Genomic DNA, 21713 nt, shown 5'->3' with positions numbered 1-21713 from the left:
TCCTCTTAGAGAGCCTGTGGCTCATTCATTGGTCCTTAATTTAATTCGGCACAGATTCACCAAAAGGACTGATAACCACGCAGGAATTCCATCCTAGCAGTCAGCTCAGTAGATATTACTCCACAGTGAAAAGAACTTGAAGCAGCCATATATCCATGTGCTCTATGAGCCCGCTCCCAACTATAATGATTTTCAAGGCAGACCAGATGCAACATTTATTTATTTGTTCAAATAACACTTAACGGGAAATGCATTGGCAAGACTTCATTTGAACTACCACGGGGCCAACGAAAGCCATGGAGGATTGGTCACTGCCCTCAAATTGCTTACAGTGGAACAGGAGAGCCTGCAAATAGACCTGTAGCATGATGCCAGGTCAGTCTTGAGAGCTGACCCAATCCTTGTTAGTAACTGGACTTTTCATTCTGGAGGTTAGAATTAACGAAGATAGGTAGATAATTTAAGGCCTTTGCAAATAAAATGGCTATTAAGAACGCATTCAACTTAACTTCCATGGTCTTATGTCCGGACTAGTTCATTTCAAATGTTATGACAGCATAAAGAGATTTTAATTAACCAGATCTTTCTACCCTTAGCTTTGGCATCATTAACAGAGTTTTTGCCATAACTTCAGCATACTTTAAAATTTTGCAGCCAGGACATGACAATTGATATGAATCCCACACATATAATCATGCTCGAAAAAATGGGTGAAAATAATTTTTTTCTTCTTTTTAAAAATTAAACTATGCAGCATAGCTAGCAACATTTAGAGAACAAATAAGCATTTAAAATACTGTCCCCCAAACTTGCCACCACTTTCCAGCTTTTCTAGAGGCAGTGTAAGAGATAATCAGTAAATTAAAATCAGTATACTGACTATGCGAATTCTAGACCAGCGCTAACCAAGAACATTTTCTGTGTTGATGGAAATATATATAACTGAGATGTCTAACATGGTCGCTTTTAGCCCAATGTGGCTATTGAGCACTCGAGGATGTGATTTTTAAGTCTTACTTAATTAACTAAAATTCAAGTTTAAATTACATGTAGCCAGCGGGTATCTCATCAGACAGCACAGCACAAGGACAAGCTTGCCTTAGCCCGGGAGATAATGTTTGGTTATCTTAGCGGTATCTTATAGATGTTTCCCGTGAGAAATGAGAAAAACAAGAAACATTTCAAAATTGCGATAGAGTTTTATTCTGTTGTCATTTTAAGAAATCTATAGAAAAGTTATGACTACAGTCTAACTGATTTTTTTTAAACAAACATATGGAACTTACATATGGAAATACGTTCATTATAATAAGATGGTAAGCTTATTTTTCATACATAAAGACACATTTATTACAATAATGCTGCTCAAAACACTTCTGGACTGTTTCTGGAAGGATCTGCGGAATCCACAGCAGATTCTATTTGAATATCTTTAATGGTGGCCATTTTGTATTCTTTAAAAATAGATTTGATTTTTAATAAATAGCTAAAGGATACTTGGAGCCGATTTCTGGTATGAACTATTTGCTAATTTGCTTTGTACCGTTTGGAAAGTAAATTAACTTCTCTGGGCCTCAACCTTCTCATCAGAAACTAAGTGGGTTCAACTAAATAATTTCTTCCATTCCACCTACCATTGACATGCTCTAGCTGATTCAACGATTCAAAATGTGGTAAATAAGGGATGTTAGTCAAAACCAGGCGCAATTATACAATAATGAGACTAGTTTGCTTTATAAGAGTTGAGACACTTCTACAAGCCAATTCTTAAAGATGAAGTTCCAAAAATGGTCTGGGCAATGACAGCATTATTGGAATAACTGTTCTGAACACCTTTCCTCACTTTAGGGTATGTGTGTGTGTATACTATTTATTAAAAATAAATAGAAGAATGGATAAACAACAAGGTCCTACTGTATAGCACAAAGAACTATATTCAATATCCTGAGATAAACCATAATGGAAAAGAATATAAAAAACAATGTATATATATGTATAAATGAGACACTTTGCTATACAGCAGAAATTAACACATTGTAAATCAATAAAAAATAAATAAATGCATAAACAAACAAATAAATAAATAAAAGAACCTCAGAAGAGGTATAGAAAGCAAAGTCCTATGTGTCTAGTAACTTTACTTTCATCAAAAATCAATCTCCTTCAGACATTTCACATTTCAGTTATTCTGCTGTAAGAGAATAGCCTTTTAAGAAGTACTAAAAATGACGGCACAAGGCAAAAGAAAAAGCCTGTCAAATAGCCCCCCTCAGCTACCTCCAAAATCACACTCTTAAAATTGCAAAGACACCTCTAATGGGCCTTCAGGGAGGCAGAAAATTCGCTATGAACTTTCTGGGCAGAAAGGAACTGGTGTGCTCTTTGCCACCTGTGTGTCTTCCAGGCCACCTGCTGGGGAATGGCGTGGCTCACAACAAGTCAGCCCCACACCAACCCCGAATGGGAGTCTAGACATGTTTCAAAATTGACAAATGCTTGACAAAAACAATCATCGGCCCAAACCTGATTTATTCCACAGAAATACTTAAAAGTGAGGCATTTGGGGAGTTTATCTAATTCTGTGTCATTTTATGAATGCCATTATACTCACACGAGTCTATTTCTCTAGGTGGATGGGAGGAACTCACCTGACAAGCGGTTTCCAAAGCATTTTAGGGAGTCTCTTACGTGAACTGACAATGACTCATAAAAGTTACAAGGCAGGAAGTCTAGGAAAGTCCAACGCAGGACAGAAACTAGAACAGATACTAGGGAAGGCCTATTATTTGAGGAAGCTTGTTTCCTAGGGACAGAGGATGCTATAGAGCCTCTGGCCATTCAAGTTGATAAACTGCTGAATTCTTTGAAGGATGTGTTTTGGAAGGACTTGGAATGCATTTCCTTCGAGGGTTGGTTTCATCTAGAAAGAGCTCAAGTGAGTCAATCCAGTTACTGAAATAGACTTTAATGTATTCACTTAAACGGATCAAAATTTTTCCCAAACCACAAAGTATTGTGGACTCTTACCAACTGTTGATGCAAATGGATACACGTGCTAAGGCCTTTGACGTGTTTCTCACTCACAGCTGACACAACCTACTTCCTTTTAGATAAGCGTGCTATAATCATAAGAACTGTTATCCTCTTTCAGATGAATCAAAATGGAAAAAACATGGAGCTTGTAAATTATAACTCATAAAAATGTCCCAGAGTAAAGCAACCCAAAGCCAGAGCAGGGAAGGGACATGACTCATGAAAGCCCTTCTAGGCAAGGCCCATATATTTCAGGCTCCTCCTCAAACTCATGATTTTTAAAAACCATCAGTAAAATGACATAAATAGCCAGAATACAATCTTGGAGGGAAAGTTACTTCTTGGAGGACTGACTGGACAACACAGCTTATTCTTATTTTCCAGCTGGAGACTAGGTGTGGCACAGCAGATGCTTCTAGCTGCCTCCCCAACATCCACTCCCTCTTTCTCCCTTTTAAACAGAAGTCAGATGCACCACGGTTAGCTGGGATGAAGCCCGGCCACCCCATTCCCCTCTGCCACTGATTGATCTAGGGGAAGGTAGGCGACCCGAGATGTAAGAAAATCAGGAGGTTTCCGGGGAAGATTTTCCTCTCATGTCAAGAGCTCTTTCATTGCCCTGGATGGACCGCCCTCCCCTCCCCTGCAACATACATGCGCTTGCTGCCTTGGCACACGGCGTGAGAATGTGATGCTTAGTGCTGTGGTCTCCATCTGGTGACCATGTGGCAATGAGAAGAAGGTGGCAGAGGGGAGGATGGAGGAGGCTATGTCCCTGATGACACCGCTGAGCTGCTGAACCAGCCACGGAGTCACTTGCTTCTGGTCTTCTACATCAGCAAATAAGAAATGTCCTTAGTTTAAGGTACTGTGAGTTGGGTTTTCGCTACTTGGGGTCTACTGCATGCAAACTAATTGATTCATTCATTACAGGATGAATGAGAGGCAGCAGGGCAGAAGCCACGGTCTTGATCTTTGGAGGATGTCCTACTTCCAGAAGATGTGCTTTAAATTTTCTGACATCGAAAACTGTCATAATAATATCAGTACAGTTGCCTACAATGTGATGATTAGCAGGCAATTCAATGCATTCACTCATTCATTTTCTTATTCAAACATTTCTGTGTATGTTTATGGCACATTTACTACTCACTGAGATAACGGAGATAACAAGAAACAGGATCTTTGCTTCCAGGAGGATGTTTTATAAAGTGGAACAAAGTCACAGCACAGGGTAATACAGACCATAATAAGGTACTGAATTCATCTGCCTAAAAGATTATTGTCTGAGATTATTCTTATTCTACACTAGAAAGTTAGAAATTTCTATCATAGATACAATGAAAGTCACATAACATGACCCTAGAAATGATGGTCTTTCATATGAAGACAGCTTGTTAAAAAACAAAACAAAACAAAAAACCTTACCCAGTTTTCATAAACAACATGCAGCTTCTACAACGATAACGCATGACAAAAGTACCGTTGTCCATAGGCAGTTTCTATGTGTCCCAATTTCAATCTCTGGCAAAGCCATCAAGTATGTAATTTATCTCCAGTTTTTCCCTGGCTGGTGGCAACATTCGCTTTCAAATATTCAATGACTTCCTGCCCTCTTTAATCCCTCCTAGTTCTTAAAAAGCAGGGGATGGGGCTTCCCTGGTGGCGCAGTGGTTGAGAGTCCACCTGCCAATGCAGGGGACACGGGTTTGTGACCTGGTCCGGGAGGATCCCACATGCCGCGGAGCGGCTGCGCCCGTGAGCCATGGCCGCTGAGCCTGTGCGTCTGGAGCCTGTGCTCCGCAACGGGAGAGGCCATAACAGTGAGAGCCCCGCGTACCGCAAAAAAAAAAGAAAGCAGGGGATGATCTGATTTTCGATCATTAATATTAAACAATTATGCTGTAGCTGATATTCATTTGCACTAAATAATTAACCCAAAGGGCATTCACACTGTAAGTGCCCTTGATTGGGAAATAAAGTCCTCTTTCCTTTGTCTGAGGTGGGGGACAGGGTAGTGGGTTGGCGGGGGGGCACGCTAGGCCTGTTCCCTGGCCCTGAAAACAAATGCTTATGAGGCGATTGTGGTGTTACAGGTGAGAGGCAGAAGGGACGGTCTGTGGCTTGTCCCAGAGCAGCTCTTGCTCTGATGGAGTGGGTGGAGCCTCTGGTTCAGAAAGGACTCCTGTTCTTTCTCACAGGCTTCTTCAAGTCGACCAGCAGCCCTCCCTCCTGACTTAGGGGACCTTTTGCCCACCTCCCCAGACTCAACCTAATTCTGTCTACTCTCCCCCTTTCTGCGTGAACACTCCTAGAGACGATGCATACTTTGTTTTCTGGTACAAATGATGTGCTTGGTAAATAATTTAAAATATTTGAAACCGTGACCGCAAACACCCTCCTTCTTCTATCTGATGTGATGTTCTGGAATACAACCCTATGTGCATCCTATGTTATTTCTCTATCCGTGTTTATAGTTTCTTTTTTTTTTTTTTTGCGGTACGCGGGCCTCTCACTGTTGTGGCCTCTCCCGTTGCGGAGCACAGGCTCCGGACGCGCAGGCTCAGCGGCCATGGCTCACGGGCCCAGCCACTCCGCGGCATGTGGGATCTTCCCAGACCGGGGCACGAACCCGTGTCCCCTGCATCAGCAGGCGGACTCTCAACCACTGCGCCACCAGGGAAGCCCATACTTGGCAGTTTTTAAAACTATTGTGTTTCCCCTGTCAACAGAATTCTCTGAGGTGCTAAGTGTAGCTAGGAAAAGGAAGCGTGGGTAGAAACGCCATCCTACCACTAGGGTGGGGAGAAGCGAAAGGGGGTTTTAATAAGACCCAGGTTCTAAAAATTCTTGAAAGCACTGAGTACAACTCCATGCAAACACATTTAGCGTGGAGGAATTCTTTTCTGAAAATAGGAATGCTAACTGAATCAGTGCTGGACAAGTTATCATAGCGTCCTCCCCATGGAGAGGTATTTCCATCATCAAACACTGGCAAATGGTTTTCTGTTTTGTTTATGCTAAAGTCAGGTTATGTCACCAGCCATCATTTCTTCCAGCTATTCTTCATACCATTGCTGGTTCATCATCTCAGACTCTAAATGTTTATGAAGTCATTGTCTACTGATGTTTACCCTGAGTTTCCTCAACCATTTCCTCAAGGCACATGGAGTTCTTGTAAAACCTGTGTTTTCACATCGAGCGAGACAGTCTTCCTTTGCTTCCAGGAGGCCCAGCATTCTCCCACACTTTTTTTCCCCAATTTTTATTGGAGTATAGTGGATTTACAATATTGTGTTAGTTTCAGGTGTACAGCAAAGTGAAACAGTTACACATAAACATATATCCATTCCTTTTTTTGTTTTTGATTCTTTTCCCATATAAGCCATGATAGAGTATTGAGTAGAGTTCCCTGCACTATACGGCAGGTTCTTATTAGTTATCTATTTCATATATAGTAGTGTGTATATGTCAATCCCAATCTCTCCATTTATCCCTCCCCCCATTATCCCCTGGTCTCCCACACTTTTTGACAACCATGATGAGTCAAAACTATTAACCAGAATACAAAACACTGGCATAAAGAGAGGCCGTAGAGAAATAAGCCATATGCACTGCACATACACAGAGCTCAGGAGAATATGGTATGTCAGTCACCGGTTGAGAGCAATTATGGTTCTGTTCTAAGCTCACTGGGTGAGGGACCCTTCCAGGCTGCTGAACTAGCTCAAATGGACTGAGAGTGTAAAACGCCACTTAGCGTGTGGGCAACATACATACACTGAATAGCTGGAATGTATGCATTTATTGTATGCATGCATGCACATACATTTTAATTTTTTTAAATTTTTTATTTTTTTTGCTATACGCGGGCCTCTCACTGTTGTGGCCTCTCCCGCTGCGGAGCACAGGCTCCGGACGCGCAGGCTCAGCGGCCATGGCTCACGCGCCCAGCCGCTCCGCGGCATGTGGGATCTTCCTGGACTGGGGCACGAACCCGTGTCCCCTGCATCGGCAGGCGGACTCTCAACCACTGCGCCAACAGGGAAGCCCAGCACATACATTTTTAAAGAAGATATTTCTTTAAGTGATAAAAATCAGTGCTACGGGCTGTGCACTGGAAAATGTGGCCACATATATAAAGTGGCATCAGTTCTATACTGTGAGGGCAGGACTGGGTCTTATTCTTCGTATCAGCTTTAGCACCTGGTCTTTGCGTATCGCAGAAGCTCAGTAAATGTGTGGTGAATAAGTGAACGGCTGCACGACAGGCACTGCCTCTGTGGCCATTCCAAAGCTGCAGAATGGCTCCAGCGGGGTATAGGTCACCAAGAATATACGGAAGCCTGACAACTGCTCTCCTGGAACCGAAGGAGGCAAACTGGAAAGCAGGACATTTGGGAGAGGAGAAAAGAATACCATTGGGTTTTGCTTTGCAAGATATTCTTTTAATTTTAGATTGTGAAGGCTCTTTGTGAGCAACAAACTTAGAACACTAAATACCAGAGGGTAAAGCTTTTTAATGAAATGTAGGCCACAGTTATGACACAAATTATGTTATGTATCGTTGATATTGAGCTACATGGTAATTAGACACAAACGATTCCTAGAATGATTGTAATTGGTGAGGGGTTTATATAATAAAACATAAGTGAGTTTGTCATTTTTCTCTTTTGTGTGAGTTCTCCAGTTTCTTCGACAGTGTGACTCTGCCTGTTTCCTGTTTACACCCTGGAACTCACACTCCTTACAGGACGGAGCCCCGGCTGCCCTCCCAGCGAGTTCCCTCTGCATTTTGTCTCGCGTGGCTCGCCCCCTCTCCCTGGGCCCCAACCCCACTCGTCTCGCTCTGTGCCCCCATCTGAGGACTCCAGATGTGAAGCTGTGTATGTGTGGCCGTGACCTGGCCACCTGGCAATGAAACGGGTCATCGGAGGGAAGAGGAGAGAACGTAAGACAAAGTACAGAGACCCTAAATTAACCTGGGGCCCTGGGGCTGAACTGGGGTGAGCGAGTGGCAGCCAGACGTCCCCTGCGTCCTCCCAGTGTCTGTGCTGACTTCTGTGGTGTGACTTTAATGCTGTATGACACTTAGGAATGTTTTCACCCTGTCCCCTTCCACTGACATCACGTACCCCAGTTGCTAACACAGTGTAGTGTTCTAGTTGTGCAGCCGAGCACGGTAGCTTCTCAGAACCCTGGTTTTAAGAGACACGCTTTATATCCCACTTCCGACTTATTTTGACTCCTTAATGTCATTGTTAGGGATGAGTAAGTTTAATGTAGATAGAGAATGAGATCAGGCATCTGTAAGAGACAGATTTTAAATGAAAGAAAGCGCCTGAGAGGAATTAAGTAGTGTTTCAGAGGAGGGTGGTACGCAGCAGACTGAGGACTGGCCTGCCGGCTGAAGCTGGATTTCAGCCCCCTCCCTTGCTGTGTGATGCTGAGCAAATCATTCAACCTTTCTGGGCCTCAGTTTTACTCATTTTCAAAGTGGAAAACCAGACTAAGTTCTTTCTATTCTAAATTCTTTACACAGGGATCCTTATCTACATTTACTTTGATCCTAGTTTATAGGAAATACGAGCTGTCATGGAAATCAATTTGAGTAAAATAAAAGAGAAGTGTAAAGAATATTTTGATATAATCATGTAAAAGTTTGGTTTTTCTTCAAATTGATTCACTAAGACTGAACTTAAAAAAAATTTTTTGGAGAGGCAGCTCGATGTCACAGAAAAAAGCATTTTACGGGAAATTAGAAGACTGGCTTTTGATCTTAGTTCTGGTACTAACTGGTGAAATGGTTTTGGCCAAAGTTACTTATCTCCTCTTAGCTTTCTTTACCCGAAAATCAAGGGGCATGACTGGCAAAAATGGAATTTAAGTACACTACGTGATTCTTCTGGTTAATACTCATCACAATACGAACGCTGGTTTAACCAAAATCCCAGGACAAATTTATTGAGAGGATGTGTAAATCATATAGCGGGGGGAGGGAGATGTTACCTGTGTATCATACAGTAGGGATGGGAAAGTGAAAGTGAGCTAAATCTTTTATATAGATATATATAGAAGTAGAGTTGATTTACAATGTTGTGTTAGTTTCTGGGGGCAAGTATCAGGGAAAGCTTCCTGGAAGAGGCAATGCCCAAGAAGAATCTTGAAGGAAGAGAAAGAGGTGGGCAGTCCATGTGGCTGGGGATTTCAGGCAGAAGGAACAGCAGGAGGGGTGCTGAGCTGGAGACAAGGGGATTAGGTGATAGCTGACACGGAGAGACCTTCGTCTGTGCTCAAACAGCTCTTGCTACAGCACCCCGTACAATCTACCTGCATAAAGGCATATTCATTGAGGTTTATGAAACGCCTCATCCCTTAACCCACCCATTCTGCCAAGTCAAAGTAGAATTAGCTAATCAGAGCACACTGAGGTTTATGTGGAAACCCCAATAACCAAAGGAGAAGTTAGGGGTCATCACTCCTAAACTTATTCTCCCTTATTGAAGAACATCAGGGAGAAATGCATCGATCACTGTGGTATCAGTTCACCAGTAATCAGCAGGTACATTTAAAAAACCAACCTACCTGCCTACCTCCCTACCTATCTACCTCAGTCTTTAGATAAACACTTAGAATTTTTATCATGTGAAATTCCTCCTAACTTCTTACTCTTCCTCATAATCAGGCCGTGCTGTAATGGTCCACGCTGCAGCTGTTGTTGTGTGTTTGCCTCTCTCTTTTTAAAGATAATCTCAGTTTTTTAAATATAATTTAATTAATTTTGGATATAATTTAATTGTACCAATCCTAGGAACGCAGAGAAGCAGTACGGAGCATGCCAGCAGCCTGGAGACTAGGTTACCTGAGTTCCAGTTCTAGCTATGCAAACGGGAAAAATTCAAACTCTCAGAACCTCAGCTTTCTCATCTCTCAAATAGTTAAGAAGTGCACATGCCCTCATGGAGGTTCAAATAAGACACAAAGCAGCTGTGTGACTCTAGAAAAAAGTACTTAATCTCTCTGTATTTCAGTTTCTGCATCTACAGAACGAAGGGGGCTGTACTCAGCGAGGCCCCCATGTGTCGTTTCCAGTTTGAAACATGTTTATATCTATGCAAAGACGCTTTCAAAACACATAAAGTATTGTTCAAATATATGATGCAGTAGAGACATATTATTAATTATTAAAAAACAGAAGAAAAGGGAGAACTCTATTTTTTTTTTACAGTTTTATAAATTCCCACCATTTTTCAATTTATTTGTTATAGCATATTTTACAAGCACAGCCACCTGAAGTCATGGAAGTGAATGAAGTTTCCTGAAAAAAGCGTTCAGAATGAAAAGGGTAGTGGCCCAGGAGAGGAACAAATCAGCAAAAGAGACTGAGAAGGGCAGGCAAGAGAGGCAAAGGGTAGTCAGTAAGAGGCTGTGGTTATCAAGGAAGCCAACGCAAGACTGGGCTTCAACACAGAGAGAGTGTGCAGAGTTCAATGCTTGTGAGGGCCAAAGAGATGGTGACTGGAAAGGTACCCATGGAATTCAACAATGTGGAGGTTAGCTGGTACTCCAGCAAGGGCAATTCTGTAGAAGGCGGGGGAAGGGGACAGGAGTCATTAGATGGAGAGGTGAGTGACTGGAGGTCTGTGTGTGTAGAAAGTTCTCTTAAGAGGCTTTGCTGTGAAAGGGATTAGAGTCACATGAATTAGCATGATAGCAAATGAGATCTGTGGTGTCTAGAACAATACTAGAGCGTGTTTAAATACTGATGGGAAGGATCCAGAAAGGAGAGAGAACGAAGGAGACAAAGGATGGAGCAAAATGCCTGTGAAGGTGGGAGGAGAGACCGGCCTTTGATGGAGCGGGAGGGGGTCCTGGCACAGGGCAGGCGGGCGGGCTTGTACATCTGAGCCTGGGAAGTTGGAGGAGCTGCAGTTTGGTCGCTTCTATTTTCTTTCAGAAGCACAAGACTGAAATATTGTCTGAGAATATGGGGGAGTGTAGCTTGAAGTTTGAAGAAAGTAGGGACTGTATGAGAGTCATGGAGATCAGGCTTAAAAGACTTTTTAAAAAAGTCAACAGAATTTTAAAATTTCCAAACACGTTCCTTTAAATAGAAGTTTTGTGGAATATAGCCATCTGCCTGGAGATGATTAAGTATGAGAGAGAGAGGCTGGTTGTGAAAAAAACGATAAGGAAGGTAGATTAATGAAATCCAAAGCTATAATTTGGACAAATTGCAGGTATCTGGACATGAGGAGTGTAATCCTGAAAATGACACCTTCTAGAAGTCGTTCCTAAATTTCCCAAACAAAAGCTGCTTTCATTTCCCTGGGCTCTCATTGCACTCTAGCCTTTTCCTTACTGTCCTTTGTGACACAACAGTCTTATTCACCCACGTGTGGCTTTCCCTCTTCCATTCTCTAGGCACCTTAAAGGCACCAGCCCATAGCCCATAGCTGAACCACATGGTGTGCCTTTCAGTAAATGTTTGCAACCTTTGAAATAGTTGAGGAGGAAATATTATCTGATTTATACAGATTGCCCTCATACACGTTGAGGTAGACTCTCAGGGCATAAAGTAAGCTATCTTTGTAAGAACAAAGGATTTCCAGAAACAGCAACCTATCAGCAAATGGGTGGGCCACGCTTGGAAGCAACATGCTCTTGAGGTGGGCGGCATCTCCACTCTGTTTCACAATTTCACGAGAGCCCCCGCGCAGTCTAGCAAAGGAAATGAAACAACTCCCTCCCCCTGCTCCTATTCTTTTTAGATACAAAAGACAGATAATTATCTAAAGTATTTCTCAATCTGAACAAAATGGCAAAGTGACCTTTTGGTCTGTGGTAGTCTACTCACGTCAGTGTTTGGAGCAAAAGCAAAGCAATGTGCAGGCTTAGGGAACGCTCACGGGGGCCAACTTTCGCTCTCCCACACATTACACAGACCATAAATAAAGAGAAATAGTTTAACAGGCAGCCAGACCTGAAGGGCTCTGAGTCACCCCGAGGGAGTGATAAAATTCTCCTGCTGGTACACTTACACAAACCAAGATGCAATGAATTTTGTTTTGTTTTGTTTGTTTGTTTTTGTTGTTTTGTTTTGTTTGCGGTACACGGGCTTCTAACTGCTGTGGCCTCCCCCGTTGCGGAGCACAGGCTCCGGACGCGCAGGCTCAGCGGCCATGGCTCACGGGCCCAGCCGCTCCGCGGCATGTAGGATCTTTCCGGACCGGGGCACGAACCCGTGTCCCCTGCATCGGCAGGCGGACTCTCAACCACTGCGCCACCAGGGAAGCCCTGCAATGAATTTTTTTAGGATATTCCCTTTGCTCAGTAAACCTGAAAGTTCTAAACCTGAAAGATGGCTAGACTAAGAGGGAAAATAAATCAATCTGGCAAAAACAGTAATCATTCAAAGTGTTGGTAGATTAACTGAAACATATAGGAGAACCAATTTAGTGATTTAAAAATCATACGCTTGCTAGTGAAAAATCTCCATTTCTAGCTTTTGGGCCTAGTTTTAAACACACTGGATGAGTTTTATCTAGTGACCGGGCTACTTAACGCTAAAACTGGAGCTTCTGTCCCATATCTGGTTTGTTTATATTGAAAACAGCAGGGAGAATAAATTTCAAAGTCGGAGGCTTCTTACCGATTTAGCTTTTGTTTGGCGGCAATTATCACCAGATAATAAGTCAAGCCAGTGGATTATTCTGGTGATGATGAAACGTTAGATTACTTTTGGAAAGTGATATTTCCAGTTGATATTTCCAGAAGTAAAGTATCCAAACAATTGCTTTATTCTGCTTAAAAAAAAAAACAAACCCACAATAACAGAGGACAAGATAAACAAAAACAGGTTAGAGGGAAACAGGGAATCAGTCTGAGAAGTTCTCCTATCCAGTCCTGATTTCTGATAACCACCAGGTTTATCGACGACACGCTTACACAGAACAGCACACTTTCTGTTCCAAAGAATCCTTGTTTTCTTCTTCCAAGATATATATGTATATTGTAAAAAAATCTTCAAGTACCTACTTGGATGAAGACAAACAAGAAGAGCAGGGGAGTTACGCTGTTTGTGGGCAAGAACTGGATAAAAGGGTTGGAGGCATTTTCTGGGGCAAGGAGTGTACTAGAATAAGCACTTCGAGTAAGAGTAACAGTTCTTTCAGAGAAAAGGTAACCTTAAGTATTAATAAAACAAAACAAATTACAGCTAAAAGATTAACTCTATAAAGAATAATTCGTTTTCAAAGCACTTAGAGATCACTGGTTTTGAGAAAAATTACAGTGCTAGTCTAAGTCAGATAGATTATTTCACTTTGCAATCGCTTTAGAAATTTGATGTCTGGGGGACCTGCTCAGTTAGGGTCATGTACAGCAGGCCAAGTTCGTTTGGAATTCTAAATCTTCTTAGGTGTCCTGGCTCAGCTTTTCTGTAAAGTGTTATAACATGTATTTACCAGGGAGGAGCCGTTTCTGCTGTGGTGTCGATGATTAGTTTTAAGGTGGCTGCTATGTTCCTCCTATTTATTAAAAGAAAGCAATTTCCGTCAATCTTGGGAGATTCTGACCATGAGAATAACGTCTCCCATGGCAACCCCAAGATCTCAGGTAGCGAGCTAGCCATGCTAACTGGAATTCATACTGTGTGGTGTTCTAGAATGCATTATGGGTTTATAATGCAAAGAAGACTTTTATTAAAAAACAGTAAGTGGGGGGGCTTCCCTGGTGGCGCAGCGGTTGAGAGTCCGCCTGCCGATGCAGGCAACACGAGTTCGTGCCCCAGTCCGGGAGGATCCCACATGCCGCGGAGCAGCTGGGCCCGTGAGCCATGGCCGCTGAGCCTGTGCGTCCGGAGCCCGTGCTTCGCAACGGGAGAGGCCACAACAGTGAGAGGCCCGCGTACCGTAAAAAAAAAAACCCACAAAAAACAACAAAAAAAACAGTAAGTGGGAAGAGTGGGAAAACCCTTTCCTGGTATTCAAATGTTTTATATGATCATATATTCTGAATTTATATTTCCAAAATATCAGAGGGATCCTACAAAACTGCATTCTACATAAAATAAGACAAATAGAAATGAAATGACTAATAACCAGTTTATCGTATGTCCTGCTGGGCTGGGACAGTCCCTCTTAATGCCTGTTGTCCCAATGTAATTATTAATAGCACCCCTTTCAGTCTTATACATGGAATTATATGATCATCCTATATTAACCAAGCAGGTAGATAGAACCCAACCCTTTGGAGGAGTTTATTACGCCATTTGCGTATTGAGTTAAACTCTGTTTCTGGGCAGCAATTGCCTCAGGCAATATTGGGTTATACACATCTCACCATCTGACAGAAGGTTCCGTACATGTTTGTTTATATTTGTCTATAAAGATCTGTTTGTTCCAAGCCCATACTAACAATTTTTTGAGAGCAGAATTTTTTTAAATTTTGAAATAAAAAAATTGGAAACTTGAATATTGTCTGCACAATTCACCAATAAATTTTCTGGTATCTGTTTCTTACAACTCTTTATGAAAACTTACAGCATGATAGACACATTTCAGCTTTTTCAGGTACTTCTATAGGCCCCAGGCTAAGGTGGTCCTGCCAGCTATGGCCTTAGCCCCAAATCCCACTCAGTCTCAAGCCTGTCCCGCTGCTGGTCCCACTCTCTCCGCACTTCGTCTTATCTGATCCCTTGCCTTTTCCCTCGGGAACAAGCCCCTACCTTGGATCCCTCTTCTGGCAACCAGGTCCCAATATGCTTCCCTATCGCATGCATCTCTGCTCTGGTTCCCTGCCTTGTCCTTTCTCTGGAGCTTCAAGGATCCCTTTGCCTGATCCGGAACCTCTTCTACCTGGACTCCCAGCCGCTATCAGCCAACACACTCCTGATTCTCTATTTTGCCTGTGTTCCTGACAGTAAGGACAGACATTCAGGACTTCTCGTCTTTGAACAGCATCCAGTAAGATGCCTGGCGCACAGGAGATTCTCAACAGGCAGTTGAGTGATGAATGAACGCAAAGCTTCCTTCTCATTGCCTGGAGCTGGGTTTCCTTCCAAGTGCCACTTCCACCTGGCTCTTTCCATTGTTAACAGGGTTCAGGGAGCTAAGGGTCATGTATATGGCTTTGGGATGAGTTAACACAGGCATAGAGTTTAAAGAATCCAGGGGCCTGGGTAGTTGGTGTGTCCCTAAATGGGGCAGCTGCCTGGGGCTGTACAGGGTGAGCCTACATTGAGGCCACGTGACTGGGGCTGAAATTCCCACTGTGCTCCCATCACCGGCGCTAGGCTCTGGGGTGAGCAGCCTGGAGGGAGTGGCTATCTTTTCCTAACTGGCTTATCCAGAGAGGGCCCTTTGGCAATCCGTCCTCCCCCCAGGAGAGCCTTTCTCTAGTTCTGCATGGTGGCCCATGTGCCGGAAGAGGCCCTAGGGGGATGATCGCTCCCACAAGGAAATGTTTTAGCGAGTTTGGGTAAGTGCAGCTCTTAAGGAAAAGCCCCTGTGACGGAGTGAATCTGCTATCTCCTTTCTTGTTTCCTATTATACGTAAAACCGAATAATTCTGCTTGGCAGTTCATAAAGACAGACATCATCAGAATCTGAAGATAAGAACTTTAGCATGGGAGCTGACTAGCTCGGATGTTTTGTATTGTGCTATTATATTACAGCATTTTTTCCCCCAGGGAAGTGAGGTGAATGTTGTTAGTTTTGGGAGAATCCTTGGAAGGCTCTTTCAGAGGATTTCCTCCTATCAGCCTTCAATCTACAAGTGATACTTAGGTATGTTGCATGTGAAGAAAACAGAGTGTCGGGACTTCCCTGGCGGTCCAGTGGTTAAGACTCAAGGGGCATGGGTTCGATCCCTGGTCAAGGAGTGTAGGGGGGGGGTCTGCCTTGCCTATAGGCACTTGGATGATCGAATATATATTTTGTTCAGTCTTAACAGAGACCTGTATTCCTGCTACTCGAAAATGTCCTCTAACGTAGTGGCTAAGTGCACAGACACTGGAACCAGTTGGCTTGGATTCAAATCCTGGCTCTTGACACTTATTAGCTGTGTAAGGTACCCCATCTATTAAATGAGGATAATAATGGTACCTACATCATAGGGATGCTGTGGGGTTAAAAAGAGTTAAGACACATCCTCACCGAGAACTGTGCCTGGCCGCACTAAGTGCTGTATGTGTTAGCTATTATTACTATTGTTTTATTTTCTGAGTGTGAAAAAGGTACTGGTTAGTACAAAACATTCATTTTTCAGTAGAGATGTACCAGATATATATCAGATTAATATCAGCATTGGGAAAAAGTAACTCAGGATTTTAATCAAGGATATTTTCTGAAATTTAGGCTGAATGAGAATTCTACACTCAAATAACACTCCATTTTCTTATAATAACTCTTACAATAACACTTATGTCCCATTCTTATACTAACGCTCATGATTTGCTGTTCATTCACGACCTCACACAGGAAGTCCAATGGTACTGCAAGTATTACAAATCCCAAACTGATGTTCCTAACGTTATGCTCTCTCTGCCCAGAATGCTGCAGCCCCTTTATGGCTCTGGCAGCTGGAATGAGAACTTGATGACTTCTGAGCTCTTGAAAACACGTTTGCTCTGAGTTGCAAAAGATGTGGCATGAAGGAGACTCAAAACATTTCTAGCCGTACGGCAGCTCCAAGTGATCTGAGAGAGATGGGTACCTTAAAAAATGAGAATAAAATATGCCAAGGAAAAGGCAGTTCATTGCCTAAAAATTCCAACTTAGGCTTTGCTCTTCAATTACTTTTACTGTTCACTTGTTAAAGTGATATTCATCTGGAAGAAGAAAGGCATTTCCAAGAATGCAAAGAAGAAAACGTGTACTACGTTTTTCTTTCTTTAAAGCGTCTGAAAGAATGTTCCTGATTTATATGTGCAGAGTTGAACAATGGAACCTAATCTTGCTGCTGAGAGGAATTCATTCATTCATTCACTCAATGTATACTGATGATGAGTGTCTCCCATGTGCCTGTTCCAGGCATTGGGGAGAGACTGTGAACAACACATTCATGATCCCGGCCCTACAATCCAGGTACTTCATATATATTGTTTCTAATACTCACAATTCTCCATATTAGGCATGGTTATTTCTACTTCACAGGCCAGAAATCCAAGGCCTAGAGAAGTTAAGCCACTTATTGTCACACAGCAATTAACTGGTGGTGCTGGGATTCAAATCCCAGTCTATCTCATTCCAAAAGCCAGGTCTATTAGATTCTTTTTTATTCTATCATCACATGGTCTTTAAATAATACGTGTGTTCTTGAGAGTTACAGAATTCAATGTTTTATAAAGCGTATCATGGTTTAAGAAAGTGAGGAATATTTCTGAAAAACAATCACTTTTTCCTTCTTAATATATGTCAGATTTATAGAAAGTAATGAATACCAGTTATTTGGACATTGGTTCAAAGGACTAGCATCTCTTCCAGAAGGTTAGTAAAATATAGTATTTATATATGGTCTGAATCAGTTTTATACCAGCTCATCTTGAACAAGACCTGCAGACTCAAGGCCTGCTCTGTGATACGAAGCTGACAGTGTCACTTACTGGCCATGGGACATTAGGTCTCGCCATATTACACAATGAGATCCTGTTTCTTCATCTGTCAAATGGGGATATCATCGCCTGTCACATGGAGCGCTACAAAGAGTAAATGGAGGACAGTATAGAAGGCTTAACAGTGATGGGCAGGCTTCAGTCCCTTCCCTTTGTCCCACAAACGACACACCAGCTTCTCTAACCGTAGTAAAGCATATCTCTGTTTAGCATTTACAGACCAAAAATACCTCTGATGGAAATGTCCTAGAGCATGAAGATTACTGCCTTTGATGCCCTGCTAGTGGTACAAGCTAGGATGTAAATGAGGAATAGAAGCTTTCAGGATACATTTTTCTCATTTTTCTGGATGACTCAGGTATAGGGTGACTGAAGAAGGGTTTGAATAGATAATCCCTAAACCTCAAGTAATCTTTCACTTATGCAAATTAGGTAAGGATATATAACCACACAAACACATAGAGTATATCTACAGACTAATAAGATTGAAAAAAAAGCAAGCACATGTTTTCATTCAAAAGACTGTTATTTGAAATTGTCCTCCTGAAAGTGCATGTATTTATTTCATTCATTCAATTAACAAATGTTTACTGGGTGTCCAGTAAGTTCAGAGCACTGTGCCAGCACTGGGCATATGGTGATGAAAAAAAGAGCAACGTTTTGGGCTTCCCTGGTGGTGCAGTGGTTGAGAGTCCGCCTGCCGATGCAGGGGACGCAGGTTCGTGCCCCGGTCTGGGAAGATCCCACGTGCCGCGGAGCAGCTGGGCCCGTGAGCCATGACCGCTGAGCCTGCACGTCCGCAGCCTGTGCTCTGCAACGGGAGAGGCTGCAACAGTGAGAGGCCCGCGTACCGCAAAAAAAAAAAAAAAAGAAAAAAAAAAGAGCAATGTTTCCTCCTTTCAAAATCAGTTTTGAAGTCACACATGGAATTAGTCACATTTTCTGTTGATAAATAAATATCACTAAGAAACTCTAGATAGGAGTGGCCTTAGTCTGAGTTTATCATAAAACTAGTTCTGGATCCCACCAACCAGGAGGAAACATTAAGTGATGCATGTCTTAGAGAATCTACACAGGTTAGCAGAGGAGCTCTTTACTAACACAATAGAAAAGTGTGCCTCTGGACTCTGTCTGCAGCCCCAAGTAGAGTGTCTCAGATTTCCTGAGACTGATTGCTGTTAATTATGATGATAAAATAAGATTCCCTTTTTTTTAGCCTTGGAAAAAAATCCTACCCAAGTAATTTTTCTGAAGCTTGAGATTACATTACTTATGTCGTTCAGGTTTTAAAAATATTTCTGATTTTTTTTCTGCCAATAACCAAGCCCTTTCCCTCTTGGAGAACAATCTTGATTTCTGAAACAGTTCTTCCCTTGACATTACTGGGTGGGGGGGGGGGAGGTTGGAGGGGGCATTATTTCCCCTGAAAAGTAAACAAGGGAATAAAAACAAGGTGACTCAAAGGATGAGGAAGTATGTTTTTCTAGAGAACAAAAGATCCTTTCACAGTATGTCAAAGACTTAACTGTGAACTTTCCTGAATGTAAACACTGTTCAAATGGCAAAAGGAATTTCATCTATGTCTATAAAAGGTCCTGCACAATAGTTCTTGCTTGAAGCTACATTTGGTAGGCAGTAAAATAATCTTTTCCTTCAAATACTTTGCATACAGACCTACAAAAACTTTTTTTTATCATCTCAGGAGTGATACAATTATAATTACTTTCATAATAGCAATAATAACACACAGATCAGAGTACTGCTAAAAGCAAGTCATGTCATAAATTACGAGTGACATCATTTATGCCTAGAGACTTCAGGAATAAAGAAATGCTTTATGAGAAAGTATAAAATGTTAGGCTGATGCTTTCCATTTAGCGTAAGAGTTTAAAAGTTACAGGGCACTGGAGTTTAAAAACAGATTTTTAAAAAATTGAAGTATAGTTGATTTACAATGTTGTATTAGTTTCAGGTGTACAGCACAGTGATTCAGTTACACACACACACATCTATTCTTTTTTTTTTTTTTTTTTTTTTGCGGTACGCGGGCCTCTCACTGTTGTGGCCTCTCCCGTTGCGGAACACAGGCTCGGGACGCGCAGGCTCAGCGGCCACGGCTCACGGGCCCAGCCGCTCCGCGGCATGTGGGATCTTCCCGGACCGGGGCACGAACCCGTGTGCCCTGCATCGGCAGGCGGACTCTCAACCACCGCGCCACCAGGGAAGCCCCCACATCTACTCTTTTTCACATTATTTTCCCTTATAGGTTATTACAAAATATTGAGTATACTACCCTCTGCTATACAGTAGTAAAAACAGATTTTATGATCATAGAAGACTATTTATTAATATTTCAAACTGACAGGAATTATGAGATGTAAGTTAGCTAAAACATTAAATTTTTCCTACTTTAAAGTCTTATTCTTTATAAACCTAGTTATAATAAATTTAAAATTGATGCTGGTAATTATGTTTGTAATATTTAATAGAGTTATATGCTATAACCAAATTATATAATTATTATGAAATGCCACAGATCTTTCCTTTCCCAGCTGCAGATTTTGCAGACATCCTATGATTACCATCATCAGCCCAAATCCCACTGCAGCCAGCTGCTAGGGTTCTTTCTCCCATCACTATGGAAGGATCGCACAATTTCTAGGATATGATCTATAAGGAGTACAACTCAGGGTCAGAGGATGTTGAGATTTCCTTTTGGGTTTTCTGTTTTCAAATGATGAATATCAAATGAGAATGAGATGTTCTCCAGGACCCCGCGGGGTGTGGGGAGAGAGTGGAGGCAGTGGCAGGGCTAGTGTGCCTCAGAGATCAGCATCTGTGTGACATTCCTCTGTACCTCCACTTCCACGGATCTGGGCAATGTTGGTTCTTTCCAGTATCACGGAAGGAATGTGTCATTTGGTCAAATTGAAAAAGGAGCTTCTTGCTTCCCCAGAGTTTCTGCAAGAGTGGAGGGCACCGAGCAGCTCCTGAAGGATTTACCCCATGTGGAGGAAAGGGGGTATAACACTGAGAGAGGCTGATGGCATCTCCTAGAGGCCACGCCTGGCTGGAATGGGTCCAGCGCTTCTCCTGGGGAAGGAGCATGAGATTCCACATTCCCGGAGGGGACTGAGGTGGGCAGAGGAATCATAAGGTTCATGCTGTAAAACTAGTAAGAAAGAATGATTCCCCCAATTCCCTCTTCCTCAGTTCTCCTTTCCTAAGGAAAGGAAGAGTCCTAAAAATATAGAACAGCCTTTTCAACTTCTGCCATGAAGTAAACGTATAATCTCAGATAAGTCACTTAATCTTTCTGGGACTCAGTTTACTCATCGGGATGCCTTGCGATCTCTGAGGTACCTAAAGGTATTAACGATACCAAACATTTACCGAGCGCTAATATTTGCCACATGCTGAAATATGCATGGAATCATATATTAATACTTGCCCTACGCATGGGTTATCTCATTATCTTTACAGCTCCCCTTTCAAGTATTATCATTTCCATTTAATGTGAAGAGACAGAGGCTTGGAGACGGACAGTGAGTTGTTCATAGTCACAAAGCTAGTACAGAGTGGAGCCAGGATACAAAGGCTAGTCTGTCCAGTTTTAGAGTTGGTTCTTTTATGAGTTATGCCAGATTTCCTCCATTCTGTGATTCTCACCATAATAAACAGGTGTGAGTCATTTGTTAAAAAAGAGGAACCATTAGTTTGGGACCGGAAGAATGAACTGGATATAATCCACAGCTTTGCTCCTTGTAGGAGAGGAAGTTTGGCTCCTTCCTCCAGCCTTTGTCTGTTATATCTCCCTTCCTAGCATCTGGCACGGAGGAATTGCCAATCTGACTTGGCAAAGGTCACCCACTGGGCTACATTTTCCAAGTGTGCCGTCATTGTGCATTAAATGTGTAATGGGCTCCTTGGTAGTTCCCACTTTGGTGAAGTGAGCTGACCAGTTTATGACTTATGTCCTTTAGGGAAATCCAGCTGGTCTGTTTCTTTCTGCTCTACCTCTCCTGTGCCTGCACCTGAGAGGGGAGTTAAGGCTGGGGCTTCTGCA

At 42.4% G+C, this 21713-nt stretch overlaps 1 protein-coding gene across 3 annotated transcripts in view; it reads right to left on the bottom strand.

The window, feature by feature from the left end:
- The window catches only part of VWA8 (von Willebrand factor A domain containing 8), a 364890-nt gene that overhangs the window by 51189 nt on the left and 291988 nt on the right, over positions 1 to 21713 (bottom strand). The gene's annotated exons all lie outside the window — the stretch shown is intronic.

This window comes from Stenella coeruleoalba (assembly GCF_951394435.1).
Source record: "Stenella coeruleoalba genome assembly, chromosome: 18".
Taxonomy (NCBI): Eukaryota; Metazoa; Chordata; class Mammalia; order Artiodactyla; family Delphinidae; genus Stenella; species Stenella coeruleoalba.
The sequence above is the reverse complement of the archived record's forward strand: the minus strand, read 5'-3'. Positions and strand labels throughout refer to the sequence as shown.